Genomic DNA, 12969 nt, shown 5'->3' on the forward strand with positions numbered 1-12969 from the left:
GAGGAACAGTCTCCATCAGTGAAAGGGCTTTGAGGGGTGTGAGTAAAATTGAAGGATTTCCAGAATCTCTCACCTAGCTTTAGTGCATCTCCATATCAACAGAAGTTCCTACTGGATGGAGAGAAGTAGTTCATCTCCAAATCAATAGGTAATTACCTGGGGCTTATCTGAACGTAAGAGGTTGGTGGGAGGTCTTAGTTGTTTCTGCCAGAGCAGGAGAGAGAAATGGCCCTGGACCACAGTTTGGAAGCAATAAACGGGTTTTAAACTTTATTTCTACCTTTGACTGATTTTGGTTTTAGAGGTATTTTGCCCCAGGATTTCCTCTCAGAGTTACAAGTGGCAGTAGTCGACAGGACCACTGAAACCAAAATCTGTCCAAATGGGTGTGACTTTTGGGAGGGCTGCTCCTGGAGATGGTGGGGAGATGCCTGGAACCCCCTGTGGATGGTGGGGAGGCCCCAATGGATGCAGCAGCAGAGGATGCAGCTTCACCTGTTACTGTCCCCCCATCTGTGGTGGGACTTGGTCTAGGGTACAGTACCTCCTAGAGGGGTGGGGCCTTCCTCAGAACTGGGGAAGGGTGGAGACTCCAGAACCTGCAGAATTAGCCCTTTGTGAGTTAGAAGGCTGCTTACATACCCTAAGTGGCCATGTAGCAGCTGGCATTATAGGGACTCTTTTCATCAAGATATTGAAAATATTATTGAGGAGAAAGATGGGATTATCCAGAGGGTTAGTGAGGAGAGAGATTGACTTAGGCTGGAGAGAGACACCCTTCAGCATCCCTTGGGGGAGCTGAGCAATAACCTATGGGATGCCTTTAAGGAAGAGAGACAGTTGCCCCACAGGCAGTCACATATACATGACACAGAGTTAATTTCCTTATGTATAAAGCCATTTTACACATCAGTGGATAAAGATAAAAAGTGTACAGATTGAAAGATATTAATAAGCAGTTTGCACAAAGAAAAGATGGCTTATAAATAAATGAAATAATGTTCAACCTCATGCAAGTTGAAGAGAGGAAAGTTGAAACAGCAGAGGGTACTACTTAGCCCATTAGATAGGAACAGAGTTAAGTATTTGGTAAAAGTGCTCCATTGTTTAGGACAATACTTTGCAAACTATATCATAGTAAAAACTTACATTCTTTTCCTTTCACAGTTATGTATTAAATTTAAACTCTCTTAAAATAATTAGTACACCACACCTATGATACCATAGATGTTCTTGCTTAGCATTAGACTCGGGTTTAAAAAAAATCAGTTTAAAGAAATTAAGTATGAATTGTTCATTACATATCCTGAGTGGTTAGTGTGTGGCAGACAGAATTCTTTGTGCTTTGTGTGTGTTTACATCCTCACAAAGCTTTACAGGAGGTAATGATATTCCACTCAAATAATAAGAAAACAAGCAAAAAAAACACAGGTGTTATTTGCTCACATCAGAGAGCTGGTTAGTGCTGACACAAGGATTTGAACCCAAGCAGCCTGGCTGCACACCTCACAACCCTCACCTGTTGTAGGTCTGTAATAAGCAGTTTGCGTGAAGCAGATAGACAAACTGCTTATGTCTGCAGATGAACTGAAAAGGTAGAGTCCAAATGATTCAACCTCATTTAACACTGCCTTAGGTGCTCGGTGGGATATACACTGACATGATTCCTAGGAGGGCAATTTGGTACTAGCTAGACAACAACAAGTTTACAAAAAAGATACAAGAAGAGTGATGCTTTTTGGTCTTCACAGTGTACAATTTAGTAGGTAGCAATTGTACTTCTTGAAATCTACCCCGTAGTTATAGTCTAATACAGGCATATGTAAATGTGCATAAAAAGATCAGCTGTACTATTTTTTATAGTAAGGTAATATATTGACACAGTTCTCTATCAGTTGGTGCCTGGCAAATGAACTTTATACTGTGGAATTGCACACAGCCTTTAGAAAGAATGAAGTAATAGTATTTGATTATAATGAACGTCAGGAGTTTTTTACAGGCAATCAATTGATAAACATAATATTTTCTCATTTGAGATTCTCAAAAGGAATAATACCTATATGTGCAAGTAAAATATATAATATATATTTAGAAGGATACAACAGAAAAACCATTATAGCAGTTTCCCCCTCTGGGTAAGGTACCCAGGAGTAAAAATTTAAGAGGAATGGTTTAAATTACATGAATGTATAGCTTTTCACTTAAATACTAAGTAGTTGAAAGATTTTTTAAAACAATAAATAGTGTTTTTTATTTTTTGTATCCTTAATCTACAATTACATGGGGAACATTATGTTTACTAGATTACCCCCTTCACCAAGTCCTCCCAACAAACCCCACTACAGTCACTGTCCGTCAGAGTAGTAAGATGCTGTAGAATCACTACTTGTCTTCTCAGTGTTGCACAGCCCTCCCTGTGCCTCCCCCCATATTATACATGCTAATCGTAAGGCCCCCTTTCTTCTCCCACCACCCATCCCTCCCTTCCCACCGATCATCCCCAGTCCTTTTCCCTTTGGTAACTGTTAGTCCATTCTTGGGTTCTGTGATTCTGCTGCTGTTTGTTCCTTCCGTTTTTTAATAAAGAGTGATTTTAACTTCATTCCTTTTATCTATTGAAATCTCTTCTGTTTGAAAGCCAGTTGGTAGAGCTCAGTTAGCATGTCCTCCACATCCTCATCAACGTCTCCTGTGATGCACTTTCCAAAGTTATAGACGATCCATCTGAAAGGGAAAGGAATGCCTAGACAGAAGTTTGTCTTCATTTGGCTGGGTCTGCCGCAGAGACCGTGAGAACAGAGGCAGCACAGTGCTGTGTCCTGGTAGCAGTGCATGGCTTGGCTGCTGGAGCGGAGGCTCTGTCCACCATGTTAATCCTGGCACGCTGGAAGATGGCTTCCTTTGACATCAGCTCCTGACTCGGTTTCTCAGTTTCTGCTCCAGTCAGTTGCTAGGGTTATGCATCTTTACCCCCAGGACTACTTCTCCATGACTTGCTCTCCTTTGGTCTTAAACCAATGTTTTTCATCTGATCACCTCTGAATTGGGTCCTTTGGCCAATAGTAGAAGCCATGGGTTTCTCAAGTGGCCTCCTTGACCTCAAAACTATTCACTAAATCATTTCTCCTGAGTTGTGTAAATGGCTTCTGACATAGTTCCACTTCTAGATGCCATTTCTGAGTTACCCCAAACTACCACAGTCTGCCCAGTCCTTCCCTGACAGTATTTGAAGCTCATTTATTTTTCATTCTATTTCACAATATTTCTATGCTGACTTTTCCCCACAGATTATACCTTTGATGTAACTTAATGCCGATCTAATATAAGCTATTGACTAAAAGATACATTATTTATGTTATCATTTTATTAAACATATTCATGCTTATTTAGGATTGTGAATTCCTAAGAGATGGGTTTGTTGTCATAAGATTTGTTTGTATGGATAGAATTTGAATCATTTCCACAGTGCATATTTTCCTAACATGTCCTTTTTGATGACATGGATAGGAGTAAATATTGATACTACTCTATTCTTGGTGACCACAGATAAAACAGAATATTATAACTAGTCATGTCATTCCTCGATTACATTACTGGGGTTTCAGTTTATAAAGCAACACGTCTTTCCCCACAACATTTTGTATATTTACAAGAAAATCTATTCTTTATAAGTAGCAGGACCTGAATCATGCAAACTGCACCTTCATGCATATTTCTGATTCTCTGTGCTCCCTCGAAGTCGGCCTCATGGAAAACCCTCTGTTTACGCCAGCATATAGGTCAGTGGTCCTTTCATAAATGTCCTTGGGGAGGAACCTTTGGGTACTACAGCAAACCATACTTTAGAAAAGATCCAAGTGTCAGGACACTAGTTCTGAAGTAACGGTGAGCATGAGAAAAAACAGAAATAATTCAGGAAAAATCAGATTTGATCTGCATTCTGCAATGGAAATGTTTTCTAAAATGTGAACTCCATCTCTTATTTTGTATTCCTTAATGTGCTAGTTAATTATTAAAATCAAATGACTTGTCTTTCTTTCAGAGTCCTAACATTTTGAAGACATAATGTCATTCTTTTTATAGGAAGGAGAAAAATTACTTGAGCATTGGAAAGAGAGCCGTAGGGAGCTATTGTGCTACACTCCAGCGAGAGCTTTATTAACCAAACTTCTGAATGAACAGGAAGAAAAATTCAGATTCAGAAAATATTTGTATTTATTGTAAGAAGTTTGCAAAGATCGCTGGAAAATGTCCCAAGAATTCAATGCAAAATTACTATGGAAGTATTTTTGCCACATTTCCTTCCCAAAATAATAAAAAGCAATACTCTTGAATCAGAATAAATTAATGAATTGTCTAATTAAGCACACATGAAAGGCAGGCTTTTTTTTTAAGTAAGTACATAAATGGATCTTATGTATATCCATTTTCTTTTCTTTTCTCAGGTGGATAAGGCACTCTGATGTTCTCAGCAATTATGTCTTTTTTTCTTTTCTTATTAAGGTATCATTGAAATACACTCTTATGAAGGTTTCGCAAGAAAAACAATCTGGTTACTATGTTCACCCATATGATCGAGTCCCCACCCCATACCCAATTGCAGTCAGTGTCATTCAGCGTAGTAAGATGCCACAGAGTCCCTGCTTGTCTTCTCTGTGCTAAACTCTCTTCCCTGTGACCCCCACACACTATGTGCACTAATCATAATACCCCCAATCCCCTTCTCCCTCCCTCCATACCCAATCTCCCACACCCCTCTCATTTGTTTACCGCTAGTCCCTTTTTGGAGTCTGTGAGTCTGCTGCTATTTTGTTCCTTCAGTTTGCTTTGTTGTTATACTCCACAAATGAGGGATATCATTTGGTATTTGTCTTTCTCTGCCTGACTTATTTCACTGAGCATAGCACCCTGTAGCTCCATCCATGTTGTTGCAAGTGGTACAATTTGTTTCTTTCTTATGTTTGAATAGTATTCCATTGTATATATGTACCACCTCTTCTTTATCCATTCATCTACTGATGGACACTTAGGTTGCTTCCATAGCTTGGCTGTTGTAAATAGTGCTGCGATAAACATAGGGGTGCATATGTCTTTTTGAATTTAAGAAGTTGTTTTCTTTGGGTAAATTCTAGGAGTAGAATTCCTGGGTGAAATGATGTTTCTATTTTTAGTTTTTTGAGGAACCTCCATACTGCTTCCTATAGTGGTTTAACAAGTTTACATTCCCACCAGCAATGCAGGAGGGTTCCCCTTTCCCCGCATCCTCGCCAGCATTTGTTGTTCCTAGTGTTTTTGATGTTGGCCATCCTAACTGGTGTGAGGTGATATCTCATTGTGGTTTTAATTTGAGTTTCCCTGACAATTAGCAATGTGGAGCATCTTTTCAAGTGCCTGTTGGCCATATGAATTTCTTCTTCAGAGAAGTGTCTGTTCATATCCTCCACCCATTTGTTAATTGGGTCATTTGCTTTTTGGGTGTTGAGGCATGTGAGTTCTTTATATATTTTGGATGTTAACCGCTTGTCACATATGTCATTTAAAAATATATTCTCCCATAGTGTAGGACGCTTTTTTTTTTTTTGCCTGAGTGGTGTCCTTTGCTGTACAGAAGCTTTTTAGCTTGATGTAGTCCCACTTGTTCATTTTTTATTTTGTTTCCCATGCCCAAGGAGATGCTTTCAGGGAAAAGTTGCTCATGTTTATATTCAAGAGATTTTTGCCTATGTTTTCTTCTAAGAGTTTTATGGTTTCATGACTTAAATTCAGGTCTTTGATCCATTTCAATTTTACTTGCATATATGGGGTTAGACAATAATCTGGTTTCATTCTCTTGCATGTAGCTGTCCAGTTTCTGCCAACACTAATTGTTGAAGAGGCTGTCATTTCCCCATTGTATATCCATGGCTCCTTTATCGTATATTAACTGACCATATATATATATATTCTTGGGTTTATATCTGGGATCTCTAGTCTGTTCCATTGGTCTGTGGGTCTGTTCTTGTGCCAGTACCAAATTGTCTTGATTACCTTGGCTTTGTAGTAGAGCTTGAAGTCGGGGAAGATAATCCCCCCTACTGTATCCTTCCTCCTCAGGATTGCTTAGGCTATTTGGGGTCTTTTGTCGCTCCATATGAATTTTAGAACTATTTGCTTTAGCTTGCTGAAGAATGTTGTTGATATTTTGGTAGGGATTGCATTGAATCTGTAGATTGCTTTAGGCAGGATGGCCATTTTGACAATATTAATTCTTCCTATCCATGAGCATGGGATGTGTTTCCATTTATTGGTATCTTCTTTAACTACTCTCATGTGTGTCTTGTAGTTTTCAGGGTATATATAGGTCTTTCACTTCCTTGGTTAGGCTTATTCCTAGGGATTTTATTCTTTTGATGCAATTGTGAATGGAATTGTTTTCCAGATTTCTCTTTCTGCTAGTTCATCATTAGAGTATAGGAATGCAACAGATTTCTGTGTATTAATTGTATATCCTACAACTTTGCTAAATTCAGATATTAGACCTAGTAGTTTTGGAGTGGGCTCTTTAGGGTTTATCATGTACAATATCATATGTGCACTCCTTTGGTTCTTAACTATCACAAGGACATATGTTTTATTGTGTTCTTCTATAAGAAAATGTAGCCCACTGCTTCTGGTCCCATAGGCTACACGTTGCCCTAATGTATTTATGACTCTTATGTGGGCTCACTGTGCTTCCTTTTGGGGTTTGCTGAGATGGCAGGATACAGGCTGTGTTAGCATGGGCTGGTGAGGAATCAGAACAGGTTCCTCTAGGAAGATATAAAGCACTGCCAATTCCTTTGACTTTTAAGCTGTTGGTAGTTGTACTCTGGTGAATAATTTTGTTATACAGAATCATTTAGGTTTAGGGCTAATCACAGTGGGGCATCTAATCCCAGTTTGATCTTTGCTACCTTGTATCAGTTTACTAAGGGTACTTTTGTTGTGAATTTTTACCTTGGTTATGCCTTTTTAGTGCTTAACCTTATTTAAATAAATTCACTTTAACAGTCTTTATGCCGCTTTTCTATAAACTTGGGTTAATCATATGACTGTGGTGGTTGGCATGAAATTTATGAAACCTTGGTAACTAAGTCGAACAATTGTTGATGGCTTAAATTTTCTCAGTGCTGTTTCCCATAGGAGGGTGTTAAGCAAGGTGTCGTGAGCTGCCTTAGAAAGCGTATTGGCTACCCACTCCTTTCAATCTTCAGGCTAGTTGATTTAGAGTCCTTTCTCACCAGAGGGCAGATACTTGGAAGTGTAATTTTGTTAAAAACTAATAGAAAAGCTGGGACTAAATCTATTTGTTCATGGAGCAGGTCTGCTAGTCTAGGCATTTTCTGTGGCTTGCTTTGTTGGAAAACTACATGAACCTGAGTTTTGTGGGGCATATGGGGGGAACCAGTTTATATTAAGAATCTATATAAAAGTTAAACCATAGTGATTTGATCTAACAGTCTTATTCACTTTAATCACACCATTCCAGTTGAATTTCATAAAGTGCAGCTTGTTATAAAGGCCCTTCCTTACTCATATGTATCTGGATCCCTAAGCATTTTGCCGATAGGCAGAGAGTAGGCCTGGAATTGAATCTCAGGGTTTTCGGGCTTGATACTGGTTACTAAGAGCATGTTTAGTGCTTCCATGTGCTCATCCTTGTTTGGGGGGTTTGACAAGATATTTAATAGATGTGGGGTGTATTTGGGGGGTAGGAGGGTTCAAGCTAACTATATTGGAGTTTATTAGGTTAACTAAGTTAATGAGCACAGCTATAGCTATTAGAATAAGTATTACAACGGTATGGTGGCTACCACGATTAACAGTACATGTATGTCTACATCTATTCTTATGCTTTCTCATATACATACAACTACATTTATGTCTATGTCTAGAATATCCATATTTTTTAAATAAATTCTGTCTGTCCTGTAGACATTGACTGAATAACACCTGAAGGTTTATATGTACAATTCACAGTTCAATTAAAGTTTAGCTACAAGTTATGTGCTTGTGCTTGAGTTTGAGCCTCAGACAGACGTGAGTCCAAGCATCCCTCAAACTAAAAAATACCAGAGAAATGACAGCATGGTTTTGTGTGAGCCTGGGTTGATTAGTCACTAATCCACTGAGATATCTTACTTAAAAGGAACAAATGAGTGATTCTGAAAGAGATGGTCCTGAAGTGAGAACTGGGTGCCAGATATAATTCGGTTTAGCTTCCCCACTGTCAGTGGGCCCACAGTGAGAAGAGGGACATGATTGTGGAAGGAATTTCATCTGAGTTCAGTGTGATTCCTGTTGGATTGTTGGATCTGGTTTCATGTAGAAATACAAGGAATGTTACTATGCCCAGAATGGTAAAGGGAAGGATAAAATGAAGGCCAAGGTTCAGGTGAGGGCAGCCTTGTCTGCTGCAAAGCTGCCCCAGAGCCGTTCTAGTAGATTTGTGCCAACATGCGAGACAGCTGAAAGGATGCTGGTAATGGCTGTTGGCCCTCAGAAAGACTTGTGTTCTCACCGTATGCTGTTGATCAGGTGTGACATTTATTCTCAGGAATGCTGTTCCTATTACTGTAAATAATAAGATGCTCCCAATGTTTGAAGTGCTATTATGTGCTTAGGATCCATAATCTAAGCCTCGCCTAATGTGCATAAATAAGCAGATGAAAACTACGTGTGCCCCGTAATCATGCATGTATCGAGCGATTCACCCATTACTGGACACCCCGGCTGATGTGTGTTACCGACGAGAATGCATTTAGTGTATCTGGTGTTTAGGGCATTTGCCAGAAAGAGGCCTGGTAAGATTTGTGGAATGAAGCAGATCCCTCAGAGTGAGCCGAAGTTTCATCATGCTGAGGTAGTAGATGGGGAGGGTAGGTCAGTGAATGAGTTGTTAATAGTTTGGACTAGGGGTGAAATTTTCACATGTTGGTCATGAAGTTCTTAGAGTTGAATTACAATGATAATTTTTTATGCTGTTGTCTGTGGATCAACATGATGTGGGAATCATGATGGTATACATTGTGTTTATTTCAAGCACGATCTTTGAAATGAGTTTTTCAGATTTTTCTTCAAAACCTTCTCCTGTTAATGGTAGGCTTGGGTTGATTTTAAGCGGCAGGGTTGTCTACAGATTTGTAATTAATTTAGTGGCTCTTTCTTAGCTTTAATAGTATTTCTTAATTATCTTGCAGTGATGTTGGCTGGTTTTGAATACACGGCAGACCTAGCTGCTGAGGAGTACCCTGAGGTTTGCATGGCTGATATGGCTCTACTGGGGACACTTCTGTGGCATTGTTGAAGGAGATTCTATTGGTATATTTTGTGTTGAAAAATTAGGAATGAAAGGTTGTGTTTGAGTTTCATGGTCTGGGGCATGGGGTTATGTATTAGATACTAGGGATTCTGGGTTTTCCAGTGAGGAGGCCATGGGGACTGCTGATTTGTGTTGTGGTAATCATGTAGGTTACTAGAGGGAATTCAGTATTATTGGGGCTGGAATAATTGTTACTGGAAGGATAACGCAGTGTAGTTAGCTAAGGCCTTTCTGGTTTGATACCAGCTGTGAGACTTTTAGGTGAAATTGTGAATGGACTTTGATGCCTTCTTGTGAAGTGAAGTCTAGTAGTAGGGATGCTGAGTTTTGGCTTATTGTTAGAGTGGTAAGTGGTCATGCGCGGTGTACAATTGTAGAGGAATAGCCCAGTAGCTGAGAAAATTTGAAGAGATGTGAAGGGGGTTGAATTTTAGTCTTTGTGTTAGAGCACAGAGTTGTAACACTGGTATGAATCCTAGGACTGTGGCGGGCAATTAGGGCTGTGAGTTTTAGGAGCGGGAATATTTGCACTGCACCTCTGGGGTCTTTAGGGCCCTCCACGGCCTTTGTGCCGAGGTCGTGCTCTCCCCAGGCCACTCGCAGCCAGTGATGGGCTGACTGACAAGCAGGGCTCTCCCTACCCAGTGTGCGGATCCCCTTGCTTGCAGCCTGTGCTCGGCACTCCCCATAGGACTGGCTGAGACTTTGTCAGATTTGCCCTGAAGTCTGCGTCCCATATTCCACCATCCTCATTCTTCCCTGTTCTCCTTTCGGGTGTCAGGCCTGCGCTGAGTCAGAATGCTTCCGCACCTGCTCCTGCGCCTTCATTTCTTTCTCCTCCACAGGTGTTTCCCTCGCAAATCACTCACGTGTCTGATTCCACATTGGCCTCTGTTTCCGAGAGAACCCAAAGTGGTCCCCTAAGAAATCAAGAAAATTCCACTTGAGCTACACTAGACTCCACTGATCTTGTTATCAGGCATAATGGTGACACTCAAGCTAGAGTAATATTCAAGGTAGGGAAGGAAGAATGACCTTCATCTCCCAATAATGAATGACCTACTGGAGTGTATAAATTAAACCTTGGGGAATATTAGAGTGTCACTGAGGGTCTGGGTGGGAGTGTGAGTGCTGTGTGAGCATGTCTGTGTGGGTCTCTGAGGGTCAGTGAGGGACCCAGGGATGGTCCAGGAGGGTCTCTGGGAGGGTCCCCCTGAGGGTCTGGGAGAGTCATGGGGGTCTGGAGTATCTGAGGAATGCAGAGTGAGGCAGTGTGAGGGACCCAGGGGAGGTCCGAGGTGCTGGGAGGCTAAGTTTGGATGCCGCTGAGGGGCTGCGCGTGTCTGTGAGGGTCTGTTAGATATGGTCTCACATACTCTGTGAGGGTTGTTGAGGGTTGTGAGGATCTGTCATGGTCTCTGTGAGGGTCCCTGTGAGGGTCTGTCTTGGTCCCAGTTAGTGTCCCTCAGGGTCTTTCAGGGTGTGTTTGCGGGTATGTGAGTGTCTCTGTGAGGTTCTGGGAAGGTGTGTGAGAGCCGCTTTGACAGACCCTGTGAGGGTTTCTGAAGGTCTCAGAGTTTCCCTGTGAGGTTCCATAAGGTTCCCTGTGAGGGTCCGTGTGAGGTGCTATGTGGCTCTGTGAGAGTCTGTCTTGGGGCTTGTGTGGGTACGTCAGGACCCACATGAGAGTGTTTGAGGGTCTCTTAGTATCACTGTGAGTGTCTTTTTGAGGGTGAGAATCCATGAGTAACCCTGTGTGTGTGTCTGTTATGGTCTTTGTAGGTCCCTGTGAGGGTCTTTCAGGGTCTCTGTGAGGGTCTTTCAGGGTGTCAATGAGGGCCTTTGAGAGTCTCTTTGAGGGTTTTGGAGTTTTGGTGAGGGTCTCTCAGTGACTATAAAAGTCCCTATATGTGTCTGTGACAGTCTGCGGAGGTCCCCATGCGGGTTTTCTGTGTGTCCATGTACATGTCTGTAATGGTCTGTGAGGGTCACAGTGAGTGTGTGTGAGGGTCTGTGTGAGTCTGTGTTTGGGTCTGTGAGGGTTTCTGTGAGGACCTGTGTGAGTCTGGGGTTCTGTTAGTGTCACTGTGTGGGTTTCTCTGAAAGTCTATGAGGATCTGTGCTGGTGTTTGTGTGTCTTGAGGGCCTGCAAGCATCCCTGTGCGTGTCTGCATGGTTCTCTGTCGGACTGTACAGGTCTGTGTTAGTCTGTGAGGGTCTTTGCGTATCTGGGATGGCCTGGGATAGAAGATGTGAGGTTGTGGGAGGGTCCCTGTGAGGGTGATTAAGTCTGTGAGGGCCTCTGTGTGGGACTCTGATGGTCCCATAGAAGTCCTCTGTGAGGGTCTGTCAGGGTTACTGAGAGGGTGTGTGTTGGTGTTTGTGGTTTCTGAGGGTGTGTGGTGGTTCCTGGGATGGTCTGGGTGGGTCTGTAAGTGCCTGTGTGTGTCTGTGAGTGTCTGTGAGGGTGCCTGAGGGTATTGAGGGTTCCAGGGTGTGTTTGTGTGGGTCTGTCAGGGTCTCTGAGGTTGTGTGAAGGTCTGTGAGGGTCTGTCTGGGTCTCTATGTGGGTCCATGAGGGACTGTGGGGGTTGTGGAGGTCTGTAGGAGGGTCTGTGATGTTCTGCGAGGGTCTGTGAGCCTCCCTGTGAGTTTCTCAAGGGGCACTGTGACGGTGAGTGAGGGTCTCTGTGAGGGTCCGTGCTGTTGGGTAAGGGTCCCTGTGGGGTTGTGTGGGGGTCATTGTGAAGGTGTGTGAGGGTCTCTTTGAAGGCCATTTTGAGGTCTGGGATGGTCTGGGAGGTTCCCTGTGTGTGTCAGAGAGGCTCTTTGTAACTCGCTGTGAGTAGCGTGCCTGTGAGCATCTCCGAAGGTCTGTGGAGGGTGTGTGAGGGTCTCTGAGGTTCTGTGAGGCTGTGTGGGGGCCTGTGAAGGTATGTGGAGCTCAGTCAGAATCTCTGTGAGGCTGTGTGAGGGTTCCCGTGAGGGTGTGTCAGGTTCGGGGAGGGTACGTTTGGATCCCGCTGAGAGTCTGAGCATGTGTGTGACGGACTTTGTGAGGGACTTTAAGGTTCCTTGGAAGGGTGCACGAGTCTCTGAGGATCTCTACTGGTCGCTCTGAGGTTCAGTTAGTGTCACTTAGGGTCTCTGTGAGGGACTGTGGGGGTATTTGAGGTTTCCTCAGTGAGTGTGACAGTCTTTGATGGTCTGTGTGGGTCCTTGAGTGTCTGGTCTGAGAGGTCTTTGCGTGTCCATATGAATGTGTGTTTGGTTCTGTGAGGATCTGTGTGGGTCTGTGACTGTCCCTGTGAAGGTCTGTGAGGGCCAATGTATGGGTGGGTGTGTCTTGGTGTCTGTGAAGGGCTTGATGTTCTGTGAGGGTCTCTGAGAGTGTCCCAGTGAGGGTCTCTGAGGTTCTGTGAGGGTCTGTGCGGCTCAGTTGGTGTCACTGTGAGGGTCCCTATAAGGGTCTTTGATGGTCACGGAGAAGGTCTGTGTTGTTCTTTTATGGTCTTTCAGGGTTTGTGAAGGTCTCTGAGGGTACCTGTGAGTGCCTTGGGGGTCTCTGTGAGGTTCTGTTTGGGTCTGTGAGTGTCTCTGTGAAGGCCTGTGTGGTTCTGGGAGGGATT

The sequence above is a fragment of the Manis pentadactyla genome, chromosome 14 (assembly GCF_030020395.1).
Source record: "Manis pentadactyla isolate mManPen7 chromosome 14, mManPen7.hap1, whole genome shotgun sequence".
NCBI lineage: Eukaryota > Metazoa > Chordata > Mammalia > Pholidota > Manidae > Manis > Manis pentadactyla.